The 12,834-nt window shown below is 40.3% G+C and overlaps 1 protein-coding gene across 1 annotated transcript in view; it reads left to right on the top strand.

The window, feature by feature from the left end:
• Window positions 1–1,155: 1,155 nt before the first annotated feature.
• hivep3a (HIVEP zinc finger 3a) overlaps window positions 1,156–12,834 on the top strand; it is a 46,934-nt gene continuing 35,255 nt past the window's right edge. Inside the window, exons 1-2 of the mRNA XM_030741846.1 lie at window positions 1,156–1,288; window positions 1,581–1,693. The gene's annotated coding sequence lies outside the window, so the exon portion shown is untranslated. The remainder of the gene's footprint in view (window positions 1,289–1,580; window positions 1,694–12,834) is intronic.

Here is a 12,834-nt window from a genome sequence, read left to right as displayed (position 1 = left end):
TCTCTGCTCTCTTCTTCCCTGTTGTGATTTGGTATTCTCAGCATTTCCCTTGGAGACCTTTCTCATCATCACCATCACCTCTGTCAATAGCGACCGCACTCCTCCTCTCTGGAGGGTTTTGAAGGACCTGGCAACCCAGGTAGAAAAATACGCTAAATGGAACCCTGTGACATACAAAGGCTCTTAATGGGCAGCCCCAGCAGTCTTTATTACACTCATGCAGGCCTTTCATCACACATCCAAGTGAAGCCAAAACATCAGGATACATGATGGCACACTCCTGAAATCATAAGCGGTTTGAAAATTTCACATATTACATTTCAGTATTCAAATCAATAAAGTCAAATATGTATTGCATAATTAATGACTGTAACTCTCCTGCTAATGAGACTGCATTAAAAATGAGATCATTCTGCTGGAAAAAAAAAAAACTGTTTTAGCGATTCATTTTCTAAATCTTATTTGCAGGTCATTTGACCATTTTGCGCTCAGTGTGCTGTAAATGCTGCGTGAGACCCTCAAGGCGGACAAAGGCCACATTCTATGATTAAAAACAAACAATAGCGAATTTAATAATTATGATATCGATTTAAAAACCTCACATTTGATTAAAGAAATTGTTAAGTAGTTTAAAAACTCACAGTTTATCATTAACGCAGTGATCTGAGTATCTGATTGTGTTTACTGTACGGGGACGGGGGTCTCCTGGTAGTGCGCGTGGGTTTCAGGCAGCGGCGTGCGTGTCTCGCGCTCCAGCTGTGGCAAGATGTTGCCTTTAGTAAAGTTAATCCGAATAACACGCGCGCAAACCGGAAATGAAGCGAGCAGACCACCAGAACAAATGCACAGAAACGCCACAACGTTCGGATATTTATTAATTAAACTGTTATATCTGCCCACTTATATTTCTTGATAAGTCACATATGATCATATTATGTTGAAGTGCAATGTTGTCATTTGTTATTGGTTATTTATTTATTTTTTTTTTACACAGATATATATATATATATATATATATATTTTTTTTTTTTTTTTTTTTATGTACCGCGTCTATTGAAGCTATGGTTTCTTTCTTCTGTTTGAAAAGTAATGGCCGGAAATACTTTATTTTGCTCTTACCGGACATTGACAGCAGTGACGCTAACGCGGTGGCAAATTGCAGCGTACACTTTCAGGGGTCGTCCCGCTGCCTCTACAGCATCTGGACCGGACCACTTACGCTAGCTGGCAACAACTAAGCTTCTTCTCTGCCTGATGTGAAACAGAAAGCTTCTGCCCGTGTTCACAGGTTAGGGAGCCGGAACTCGGCAGCTGGAGATGTTACGATAAATTAGCATAAATACTATTATCTGATGTGCTGTATGAGGTGTTACTGAATTATGCTAGTATCAAGCTAGCTAGAATGACATGTTGTGTTTCCGGTTTAAAATGCAACGTTTGGCTGTCGTGAGTGAAACTGATTGTGGTTATATATTTTTTTAACGACAGTTAAAGCGAAAGTTTGGGAATAAAATAAGAGACGATTTATTTTTTCTTGCCTAAAGCCTCGAGATTAATGGCAGATATTTTTCCGCTTTTAGTTTGAACGCACATGCGGTCACTTCCTGTCTCGTCTCGGGGAATCTCGGCTGACTTCACGCAGCTGCTGAAGCCGCGGACGCACCGCAGAGAAGTGAAGTTGAGCATCTTGCAGGTAATGTAAGCTCATACATGGTGTCAAGGGGGCGTTGTTTTAAATATTATCATATGTTGTGCATTTTAGTTTATTTGTAGCAATACACATGACGGTGCAGGATATTTATCATAATTCAGCGTGTTTTTCTTGTCGCTTTTTTGTTCTGAATGGTAAAATTAAAATATAGCCAGCACATGGTGAATAGCGGGGGTAGAGTAATGAGGAGAACGCCTTCGTGGGTTTGTAGTATTTTCTTCTAACACGAGAGATGTTCGGCCACCTGAGCTGCTCGTGGGCTTGTCCATTCCCAAAACTGGCTTCATTCATTGTCTGAGAGAGGGAGGAGGTGATGGTGGTGAGCTGCGGCAAGTCAGACAGAAGTGAACATAAAGGGACAGGAAGTGCATTGATTTCAGCCAAAATAAACGCCTTGTGTTGTAGGATTTGTCGGTAACTGGGCGTTAAAAGCAGCTGGGTGGTGTTAATATTGTGTGCTTAGAGCGCAGGGCGGAGCTGTGGTTGGAAACAACGACGGAAGGAGAAATGTTTGGTTTTTACGACGCGGCTTTATTTTGAAATCACTCGGAGGCTGTATTTTTCCAGGTAACTTGACGCTGAGTGTAGTCGCTCACCTTGGTTCGGCGTGTGGCATTATGTAGAAAAACTGGAGTAGTCTACCTCTGCGTATCCCGACCGTATGACTGATCTGCATTTCCATAGTTGTGGCAGGGCTGCGGCTTGAAAACGCGAATGTGCGGGTATTTTGTGCCTTAAATCGCAACAGCTATTGCCTTTCGCCCCAGTACTCCATTTAAAATAACCCCAAACAGGCTGTTTTACACAGGTGTGTAATCACTGTTCATGGTTTGTTGTTATGGATTAGTCGGCAGCGCGGTATATTGCTCGGGGCTTCAGCAGCCCTCCGCGTCTTGTTTGTAGCAAACTAGCGTCCATTCAAAAAAATCTGGCACTTTAATATTTATTAATTCGTCTGGAAGTGCGCATGCCCAAGAACACGACATTTCTTTCTCATTTTGTGTGTGTGTGTGTGTGTGTGTGTGTGTGTGTGTTGCTCAGTATAGCATCCACCTGCTAGCACTTCTGTTTTTCTTTCCTTTCTTATTTTGTGTATAGTCTTGCCCCCGCTGCTCAGTTTTTGGTGCAAGACGATTAATCCACATACACCGAATGCAAGAATGCCGACTCTAAAAGCCGACCCTATGCTTTCAGAAAATACCATTAATTATTTTTCTTCGTCCGTTGTGAACACTGTGGACTAAAATGTGAGATTTTCTGGTCGGAGTCTGGCCACACGCAACAGAAAGCGAAAGCTACCCGCTCCTGCACTGTCTGCATAATTCCTTCTCGCTTGCTCGGACATTTCTGCATAACCTGCTTGGCAAAGAAACCATCATGACATCATACGTGAGAAGCCCCCCCCCCCCCCCCCAAAAAAAGCCCCGATAATATTACATAATCACAACTGAGCTTGAGTGGGCTCGATTTGGATGCAAGTGTAGAGGCCACATGGATAAACTTCACTGTCCCTGCACCAGTTGGTAGTTGCTGGTTGAGATACTGTGTATCTACAAAAGGGCAAGATTTACTGTACTCATCAGAACTAAACATGATGCTGGATTCAGGGAACAGCTGTGGTTGCTGGCCTTGCTGCAAAAACAAGTATTGTGAGTTAATTTTTCCAACACAGCATTTCTGGGAACAAACTGGAGCTTGGGAGGGTGCACTGGTTCTGTATTGGGCATAAACGTGATTTAAAAATAACAAAGTCAATGGCCATTTACAACTATTTTTTCCTACAAACATTTAATATTATTCCCTTATTAAATTTTTTTTTTTCAATAAAGTGAAATATGTTTCTAGGAAATACTAATGCATTACAGTCATAAGTGGATGCTCATCATGAGTCAGCCTGGGGTGAAGCACTTTACTCCATAGTTGCCCACCCCAGGCTGCTTCTCTCCATGTGTGTCACATGGTGCTGTCTCATTTCATAGTGACAGGGTCAGATTTTTGGCATTCCCTGGAAAGGCTTCATGGAGAAGCCAGTGTCTGTGACTGTGGTTGTTTATTATCATCTTCCCTTCTCTTGTGCTTCACCTCAGGAAGGGTGCATGACGGGTGCAACAATCCACTGGTGGGTCTTCCAGCAGTCAGACAGGATGGTGCATGCTGCCATCAATCACTCACTCTGAAGAGTAATGGGAGGCAGCTCCTGTCAGTTGTTAGATGTTAGTTGTTGTACTGTGAATATTCACTAAAGCTACTTTTAGAAGAGATTCCAATTAATCTGATGTAATTTAACATGTTTGTCTCATGTTTGAGTCATAATCAGGGCTTAAAGGAGAATTTGGAGCCCAAGATCCAGTGTTGTGGTGGAGTGAAGGAAAATGACTGAATAATGAGCTCTTTTTTCATTTGTGGATCCTCTGTGTAATTAGCTGTGTAGTTTACTGCTCAAGATACCAGAAAATAATTCATAAAAATATAAAACAAATGATTGCATTTTCACTCATTTTTCAGGCCAGAATTATTTTCTATCTTTATTTCAATTAGAAAAAAAAAAAAAAAAGTTTCACGACATATGAAATAATAAGAAATAGAATGTTACTTCAAGACTAGCTTGAACCCATAAACTCTTATTTGTAAATCCTCTACTTGTTCTTCTGAACTAATTGGCTTAACATTGGACAAGGAGCATTCCTGAGTCTATGATACAGGCATAAACAGGGAGGAGATAATTGTAAAAGTCTGACTTGTTAAATTTGCCATGCCACAAGTAAAATATAATTTAGATGTACAAAACTGTAAATAGCTTAAAAGTGTTCTTTAACAAAAAAAAGGCTCTGGTAATACTAATCTGTGTTCTGTGGATGTGTGTTCATAAACATGTGCTAAGCATATTAGTTGCTGTCATTTGAAAAACAAAACAAAAGAAAGACAAATGCATTTAATTCCAACTTGCAAAAATCTAATCTATATTTCTAAGTCTGTAAGAGACTTTTGCCCGACCTCTATTCTATGTGGAAACATCGTCAACATCCGCTCGTCTACAGTTCGGTTTTTACCACAACCAGTTTTGACCAAAGTGATTACAACATGGTTTCAACCATGTTTGATGGGGGTGAGATCATCCTGACATCAAACTGAACAAAAGTTTGCACTTTATGTGCTGTATGTCCGTGTATGCTTGCACATGTTTCAATAAATCACTGCACCTATTTCCCATTCTCCTAAGAAAACATAAAGAAATGAGGTATGCACAGCTTTTGCACAGTATGGTAAATACAGTAACTTATTTTACAGCAAAAAGTATTTTGATTGTTATCATGTTTTCTGTTGCTTTTTATTTATTTTTTTAGCTACAAACACAAAAACACATTTGATTAGCTACTTTAAATACTGTTGTATATCATTCTACTACTATTAATATATACCAATCTTAATGCTACATTTTACCATAAAATTTTCATTTAAGAAACTATTTATTTTAAATGAGAATGATTTAGGAGGCCATCTGCCGCGACCAGTTGGGAATGAGGGGAGAGAGACAGGAAAAAAGACATGCTGTGGAAAAGAGCCAGAGATTAATAATAACTAATGATTTAATGCAGAGTGGGGTATAAACACACAAAGTGAAAAGAGGTGGGTGAAGAAAAAACACTGCATCATGGGAAGTCCCCTTAGTTACTGCAGCATAACTAAGGGTGGTTCAGGGTCACCTGATGCAGCCCTAACTAGTTTTATCAAAAAGGAACGTTTTAAGCCTAATCTTTAAAGTAGAGAGGGTGTCTGTCTACGAATCCAATCTGGGAGCTGGTTCCACAGAAGAGGGGCCTAAAAGTTAAAGGCTCTGCATCCCATTCTACTTTTTAATACCCTAGGAAGCACAAGGAAGCCATCAGTCTGAGAGCGAAGTGCTCTGTTGGGGTGATATGCTACTATGAGGTCTTTAAGATAAGATGGGGCCTGATTTGTGTGTGAGAAGAAGGATTTTAAATTCTATTTTAGATTTAACAGGGAGCCAATGAGAAGCCAATATGGGAGAAATCTGCTCTCTCTTTCTAGTCCCTGTCAGTACTCTAGCTGCAGCATTTTGGATCAGCTGAAGGCTTTTCAGGGAGCTTTGAGGACAGCCTGATAATAATGAATTACAAAAGTTCAGGCTAGATAAATGCATGAATTAGCTTTTCAGCATCACTCTGAGAAAGGATGTTTCTAATTTTAGAAATATTGCGCAAATGCAAAAAAGTGGTCCTACATATTTGTAGGACCGCATTGAAGGACATATCCTGGTCAAAAAATGACTCCAAGAGTTCTCACAGTGTTACTGGAGGCCAAGGTAATGCCATCCAGAGTAAGTATCTGGTTTGACACCATGTTTCTAAGATGTTTATGGCTGAGTATAATAACCTCAGTTTTATCTGAATTTAGAAGCAGAAAGTTAGAGGTCATCCAGGTCTTTATGTCTTTAACAGAGCTTTAACAGTGCATTCCTTTCTTTGTCAGCCTGGCCACAGTGCTGCACTACTACTGTAATGAAATTTATCCCCCACTGTGGTGTAATCCATTATTCTAAATGTAAATGTTATTAAGAAATGATCAGACAAAAGAGGGTTTTCAGGGAATACTTTAAATGTTCAGGACCCTTTAACAGTGGGCGATTGCTGCAGATGCACCTGCTATTTGCCCTTACTTGCTGTGAACAGCTGGTTAATTTAGAGCATATCACCACAATTTGAATTACCGTAATTACACGACCGTTTGTCCTATCAGAAAAAGTCAAACGGTTACTGAAAACTGGGAAATTGCACTTCACACCCAACATAGGGTTATTATGGTAATTGTAATTGGTAACCCTAACCCGGGCCCATGGTAAATTAAGGGTTAAAGTGGTGGGTGGGCTCACTTACTGTACATTTTGAGAGACGCCAAGTGAGTCTAATAATAAATGTAGTGATCAGGCTGTCATTTTCAGCATCTACATGGATGCTAAAATCACCTAGTATAATTATTTTATATGAACTGAGCTCTATATCAGATAAAAAAGTTTGAGAATTCAGATAGAAACTATGAGTAAGGGCCAGGTGGATGACAGATATTAGCAAATAAAACTGTTTTTTGATTTTTCCAGTTAGGTTGTACAAGGCCAAGTGTCAGGCTTTCAGATAAATTTAAATCATTTGGGTCTTTGGTTGATTAATAAGCTGGAGTGGAAGATTGCTGCCATTCCACCTCCTCGGCCTGTGCTTCAAAGATTTTCACAGTTAGTATGACTTGGGAGTGTTGATTCATTTAAACTAATCCTGCTGTAACCAGGTCTCAGTAAGGCAGAATAAATCAATATATTGATCAATCATTAAATCATTTATTAACAGGGACTTAGAAGAAAGAGACCTAATGTTTGCTAATCCACATTTAGCAGTTTTACCCTTTGGTGCAGAAGAGGATTTTTTTTTTCTGATTTTTGGTTTAGTTTTTATCCTCCCACTTTATTTTGTGCAAGAGGATATAGTCGTTATACCGTCCATCCATCTGTTTGTGAGGTTTTACTTTTCCAGGCTACAGACTCCAAAACCACAAGCAGCTGAGCCATGAAATTTTGCATGTGTTGTTTACTCTTCAAAGATGTGCAACAAAAGCTAGAATATATAGTATATCTTTACTAACCCAGGGGTGACTAAAAGTATTTGGATGTTGAGGGTAAGGCCTCCAAATTTGGACAAGGCTTCCAAATTACATTAGGGCAAAATAGTTTTACAGAAGGTAATAAGATGTCTGCTGATAGTTTTTGTTTTTTGTTTTTTTTAAAGAAATGGGGCTGTAATGTTATTCTGACTTCTACATTTCTTATATATATATTTATTAACAGCGGGGTGATCTCCCCACGGGTGAAGGGTCTTGTTGGTGGTCTGGGAGCAGACAGTCTCTATGGGGATTTAGGGGAATGACAGGAGAAGAGAAGCGGCAGAGAGGGGTGTAAAATTTCATCTCTGCTACCTGGTCCCACAACTCTGGATAGTTATTTTAGATTAGAAGACTTTATTTGTCATTATATGTAAACATATAACAAAATTTGGGTTCCAGAACATCCATCCAAGAGAAATACAAACAACAGAAACAAACAGGGGCGACAGGTGTCTGAGGTCATGCAGCCGTTAAACAGGCGCTATTTTGGGAGGTTTAATAAATTTGGCCAAATTTCTAGAAATAAGAGTTGCTCCATCCAACGTGGGGTCTCTCCTAACAAGACCAGGGTTTCCCCAGAAAGTCTCCCAATTATGTATAAAGCCCTCATTGTTTTCTGGAAACCACTCAGATGAGCAGCTATTTAAAGAAAATACACAGCTAAATATGTCACTACTGGTCTGATTGGGGTGGGGCCAGAGACCATCATTGTTTTAGCAAAATTACACACTCACTCAATATTAATTTTGTGACCTCTGATTGACACAACCGGGTGTCACCGGCACGGAAGGGACAACTGTAAAATTGGTGGAATATTTCTTTTCTTTGTTGAAGTCTTCCATTCAGTAATAGGCGAAGCTTTACCTTGTGTATACTAACAATATAATATATTTCCATTGGTATTTGAATACTGGAAAATAACAGTAACTACAAATCATCCCCTCTGTGACAAAATACTGTGGAATGCCCCTAACAGTGAAACTATGAAGGCACGTGAGGACGAGGTACTAGCAAGTCGTGATGTGAGGCTCAAAAGTAGACAAATGACTCAAGCATGTAAATAAATTAAAACATGTGAAAATATGTGCTCATTTCTTGAAGAAATTAATAATACTGTTCATTGGGGAGGAACAGTGGTTAGTCCTGTTACCTCACAGCAAGAAGGTACTGGGTTTGAATCCTTGGCCCTTTTTTGTGTGGATGTTGCAGGTTCTTGTGCGTTCTCTCTGGGTACTCCTGCTTCTTCCAACAATCCAGAGACATGCATGTTGGGTTAATTGGTGATTTTAAATTGGCCGTAGGTGTGAATAGTCTTCTCTTTCTCTGTGTTAGCCCTATGATAGACTGGGGACCAGTCCGGGCTGTACCCTGCCTCTCACAGGTGCTACACACTCATTGTTCTCAGAGTGACTGGAGTTTTCATAGTCAGAAAACAAACTGTTAATCCACTTCTCACATTTGAAGATTTGTTGTCATATATAAGTTAAAAAAAAAAAAAAAGATTTGTACACCCATATCACCATGAACTCAGAAATTATGATAAAAAAGTTTTCTGACAATAAATAGATGAGACCAATGATTAAAATACAATAATATTCAAATGACTCAATCAGCAAAAAAAGTTGGAGCCTTGTTGGTTAAGTTGTCTAACCTTTCCTAGAGATAACCTGCAATCAGCTGATTTCTTTAATTTATTTATGTATTTATTTTTGATGCTCCATCTTGTGTTTGTTGCCTAAATCCAGTATATGTACATTCTGGACTTTTTTTCAAGAGCTGTTCCTCACAGAAGACAAGGACCTGCATGTCTAAAACAACCATTAGAGAAGATCCTGTGAAGTGGTTGTAGCTTCAGTTATTATTGTCATATTAATAAGTGATGACAAGCAGTGAAGCGGAAACGAATGTTCAGGAAACAGTATTGTCGACTGCAGCTGTAATGCACTTTTATCCAGAATAACTTACCAAGCTCCTGATGTCTGCCAGTATATCAAGCATAAACAAAACCATCATCATCACCATTATGCTGTAATTCCTGTTAGTTTGTAATGGATCCCTGTAGATTGGAGTCACTTCTATTGGGCCTGATGTTCAAGCAGGAGCATAATGGCCTCACTGTGGCACTGATAGGCACTAAGCCCGAATAGCTTTCACTGTCTTTGCCACTGGAGCCAGGATGGTGTATATGTGTGTGTGATTTCTCGACATTGGACATGGGGAGTGCAGCTCAAAAGGCAAGCAGTCTGGGCACCCGGCTCTTAACACGTACAGTGGTGGTATGGTAAACATTTATGCAGCATGTAGCGTCTCTGTTGGTGTTATGAAGTCCCATATTGTGCTGCTGCATTAAAAAAATGGCACACGCTCTCAGTTTTTGCTATGTCCTTGTCAAAGGTTCCTCTGTTCAGCAAGGGCAGTGGAGCCAGAGAGGACAACATTGAAATTCATGCTTCTTGTTCTTAACGGAGTCACCAGTGGGGACCTCGTCCCTCAAGTGTCCGTCATTTACAGTGTTCTTGGTAGCAGGTGAAATGTGAGGGCACTTATATCTGTGGAGCCTTACTGGCACCATCCCTATCACTCATCTAACTACTTTAGCAAAGGCAGAAAATGCCAAGTAAACATGCATTTAATTATGTAAAATGTAAAAGTATCAAAATTTTGGTTAAAGTTTAGAACTGACTGAAGAAAAATCAGCATATATTGGTGAAATTGCATCGCTCTCATTGGAACAGATCACTTCCCAATGTAATATATCATCAAACTCTATGTCTTTAGCTCGAACCTGAGAAATCCCTTTTGTTTTTTAACTCTAAGCAACTACAGCAGTAATAAATCACAGATTCTTCTCCAAAGACCTCATGTTTATGATTTTAGCTGTATCATGTAGTAACACTAACGTGTGTAAGGATGTGTTTCGTACGTGCACACACAAACACTGTGTGGTGACAATATTCATATAGTCATGCAGTAGGAGACCCTCTAGTGGCCCTGGTCATCAATCAGGAGGGCTTCCCCCAGCCACACTGACACCAGCTTAAATGTCAAAATTGCCATCGGCAAACAGATTTCCTCCCCACCAGCAGCCAGCCTAACACGGCGGGAGCGGAAATTGACTCTCATCCTTGTTAATGAAAGGATACGCTCACCCTGTGTGTGGGTGTGTGTGTGTGTGTGTGTGTGTGTGTGTGTGTGTGTGTGTGTGTGTGTGTGTGTGTGTGTGCGCGTGCGCAAAGAAAAATGTGTTGGCAGAAAAGCATGTACGTATGCTTTGTGAACGCCGTATGCTGGGGCGTTATGCATGCAGTGCATGTGTGCTTGTGTGTGTGTAGATGTGCATGGGAACTGGAGCATGTGTGCTCTCTCTGTGAGTTGTTAGGCCATCAGCTGAGCTGCAGCCCTCTTCTGGAGGGGGTTGGATGCCATCAGTGACCCCGCAGGCAAGCGTATGGACCCAGCTTGGGTTTCTCTGAGGTGGAGCGAAACCTCTGGTTTCTGTGACCCCTGAGGAGAGAGCAGCCTGTCAGACAGAAGGCCTGTCAGCTGCAGTTCTCATTCACAAATCACCTACACACACACACAGACCACAAAATGTACCCACATTCACCTTTTCCGGCAATTTTTATTTCATCCAAGGTTATGTGTTCATGTGAGCTGCAAAAAGGAAAAAGGGACCCAATTTGAAATAATTTAATGTGTATGTTTCAAGCAGCCTACTTTGTGAGAGCAGAGTAGTCTAATCGGTCCTGTGAACTGTGCAGCTGCAGACGGTCCCAGTTCTGCTCTACAGCCTTGGTGAGTTCATTGCAGCGGCTCATGAACCAGTTTCTCACCTGCTGCAGGTTTGGTTAGAGTGGCCCTGCAGCTCACAGCAGAACATCAGAACAGAAGGGGGTACCTTTTCTAGCTCAATTCAAGACCATGGAGTTGGAGTACATCAGAATGTTTTACAATATCCTCTGTGGGGAAGCAGCTAGGAGCACCAGTGAAAATTAGAGAGGCTGGGGCTCACTGGTTAGCAGTGACTGAACTTTCAAAATAAAAGGGAGGGGATTGTCTATTAGTAAATCCATCCAATTGGGTTGTTTTCTTAGATTAAAAAATTAGCCATGCCACATATACTTACATAGCCCACCTGAGTAAAAAGTGTGTGTGTGTGAGAGAGAGAAACACTGTCCAGTGTTCAATGGAAACCTGTGCTTTATTTTCGCTCTTGGACAGCTAATCATTAATCTGTTTTAATCTGATTCAGTTTGTCTTGTTGGTGTTTTAAACACTGGAGGATGATTTGTTTTTCTTTTCTTTTCTTTTCTTTCTTTTCTTTTCTTTTCTTTTCTTTTCTTTTCTTTTCTTTTCTTTTCTTTTCTTTTCTTTTCTTTTAGGTGCGCAGGTGGTCATGGTCTCTGTTTGCTGTTATGTAAAAGTCACTACATGCCACTGGCCTTAACAATATCAAGTTCACTATTATATAAAAAGAAGCACCTTTATCCAGTTGTTGTGATGGGAACCAAAACCATCTTTGTACCAGGCTGTAAACATGCTTCATATTGCTGTAAAGTTGGTCTTTTTGGGTTTTGATTTGCTTTTGGTGTCCATTTGAGGAACTGAAGTTTTTAGGTCTTCCACATTGCCTTAATTTTTCAGCCCTGAATGTTACAAAAAACTGATGCAGGTAAATCCCTCTTACTCAGTAGTAACGTGGTGTGACACTTCAAGACCTTTTGAAAATGACATCATTGGTGTTGAGATGTAATGACTGTAAGTCCTATAGCCATTCTCTTATCTCTGTGTGCTGGTCTTTTAAAATCTAGATTCTCAGTTGTTAACTTTGTCTGTCTGTTGTTCAAGGACAGGCAGATAAGTCACAACTATCAAAAGACCCAAAACTGTAAAAATAACCACGATACCAAAACAATGATTTAAAAGATGCTGAACTGCTTCATGAAGCTGAGGGGGAGAGTAATATCTCTGTGGGTTTGTGACATCTGACACATTACGCTGCCACTTGATTCATTAATCATTTAAAAATATTGACTCTAGCAGCTTTAAAGTGGATACATGCAGCGGTGTGTGTGTGTGTGTGTGTGTGTGTGTGTGTGTGTGTGTGTGTGTGTGTGTGTGTGTGTGTGTGTGTGTGTGTAAAGAGTATTTAGGATTGCATCACACTGTTTCTCTCTCCTCTGTTTACTCCTGTTGACATTGTCATTGTTGATAAAGGCTGTGTTTTTCTGAGGACTCCATGGCAGCGGCTTCTGTTATGTAGCATTAATTGTGTCAGTTAATGTAGATTTGTCCCTCAGTAGGTCTTTTGTCCCTGATCCTGATGTGATGGACTGCAGCACTGGTTTCACACAGCTACTGCTGACTCGGCTGGTACCCACAGGTAGACCTTGGGATTATTTGTAGCCAAATGCCGATTATTGCTTAACATTAAAATTGTACGTCAAATGTTA

The sequence above is a fragment of the Archocentrus centrarchus genome, chromosome 11, assembly GCF_007364275.1.
Source record: "Archocentrus centrarchus isolate MPI-CPG fArcCen1 chromosome 11, fArcCen1, whole genome shotgun sequence".
Taxonomy (NCBI): Eukaryota; Metazoa; Chordata; class Actinopteri; order Cichliformes; family Cichlidae; genus Archocentrus; species Archocentrus centrarchus.
The sequence above is the reverse complement of the archived record's forward strand: the minus strand, read 5'-3'. Positions and strand labels throughout refer to the sequence as shown.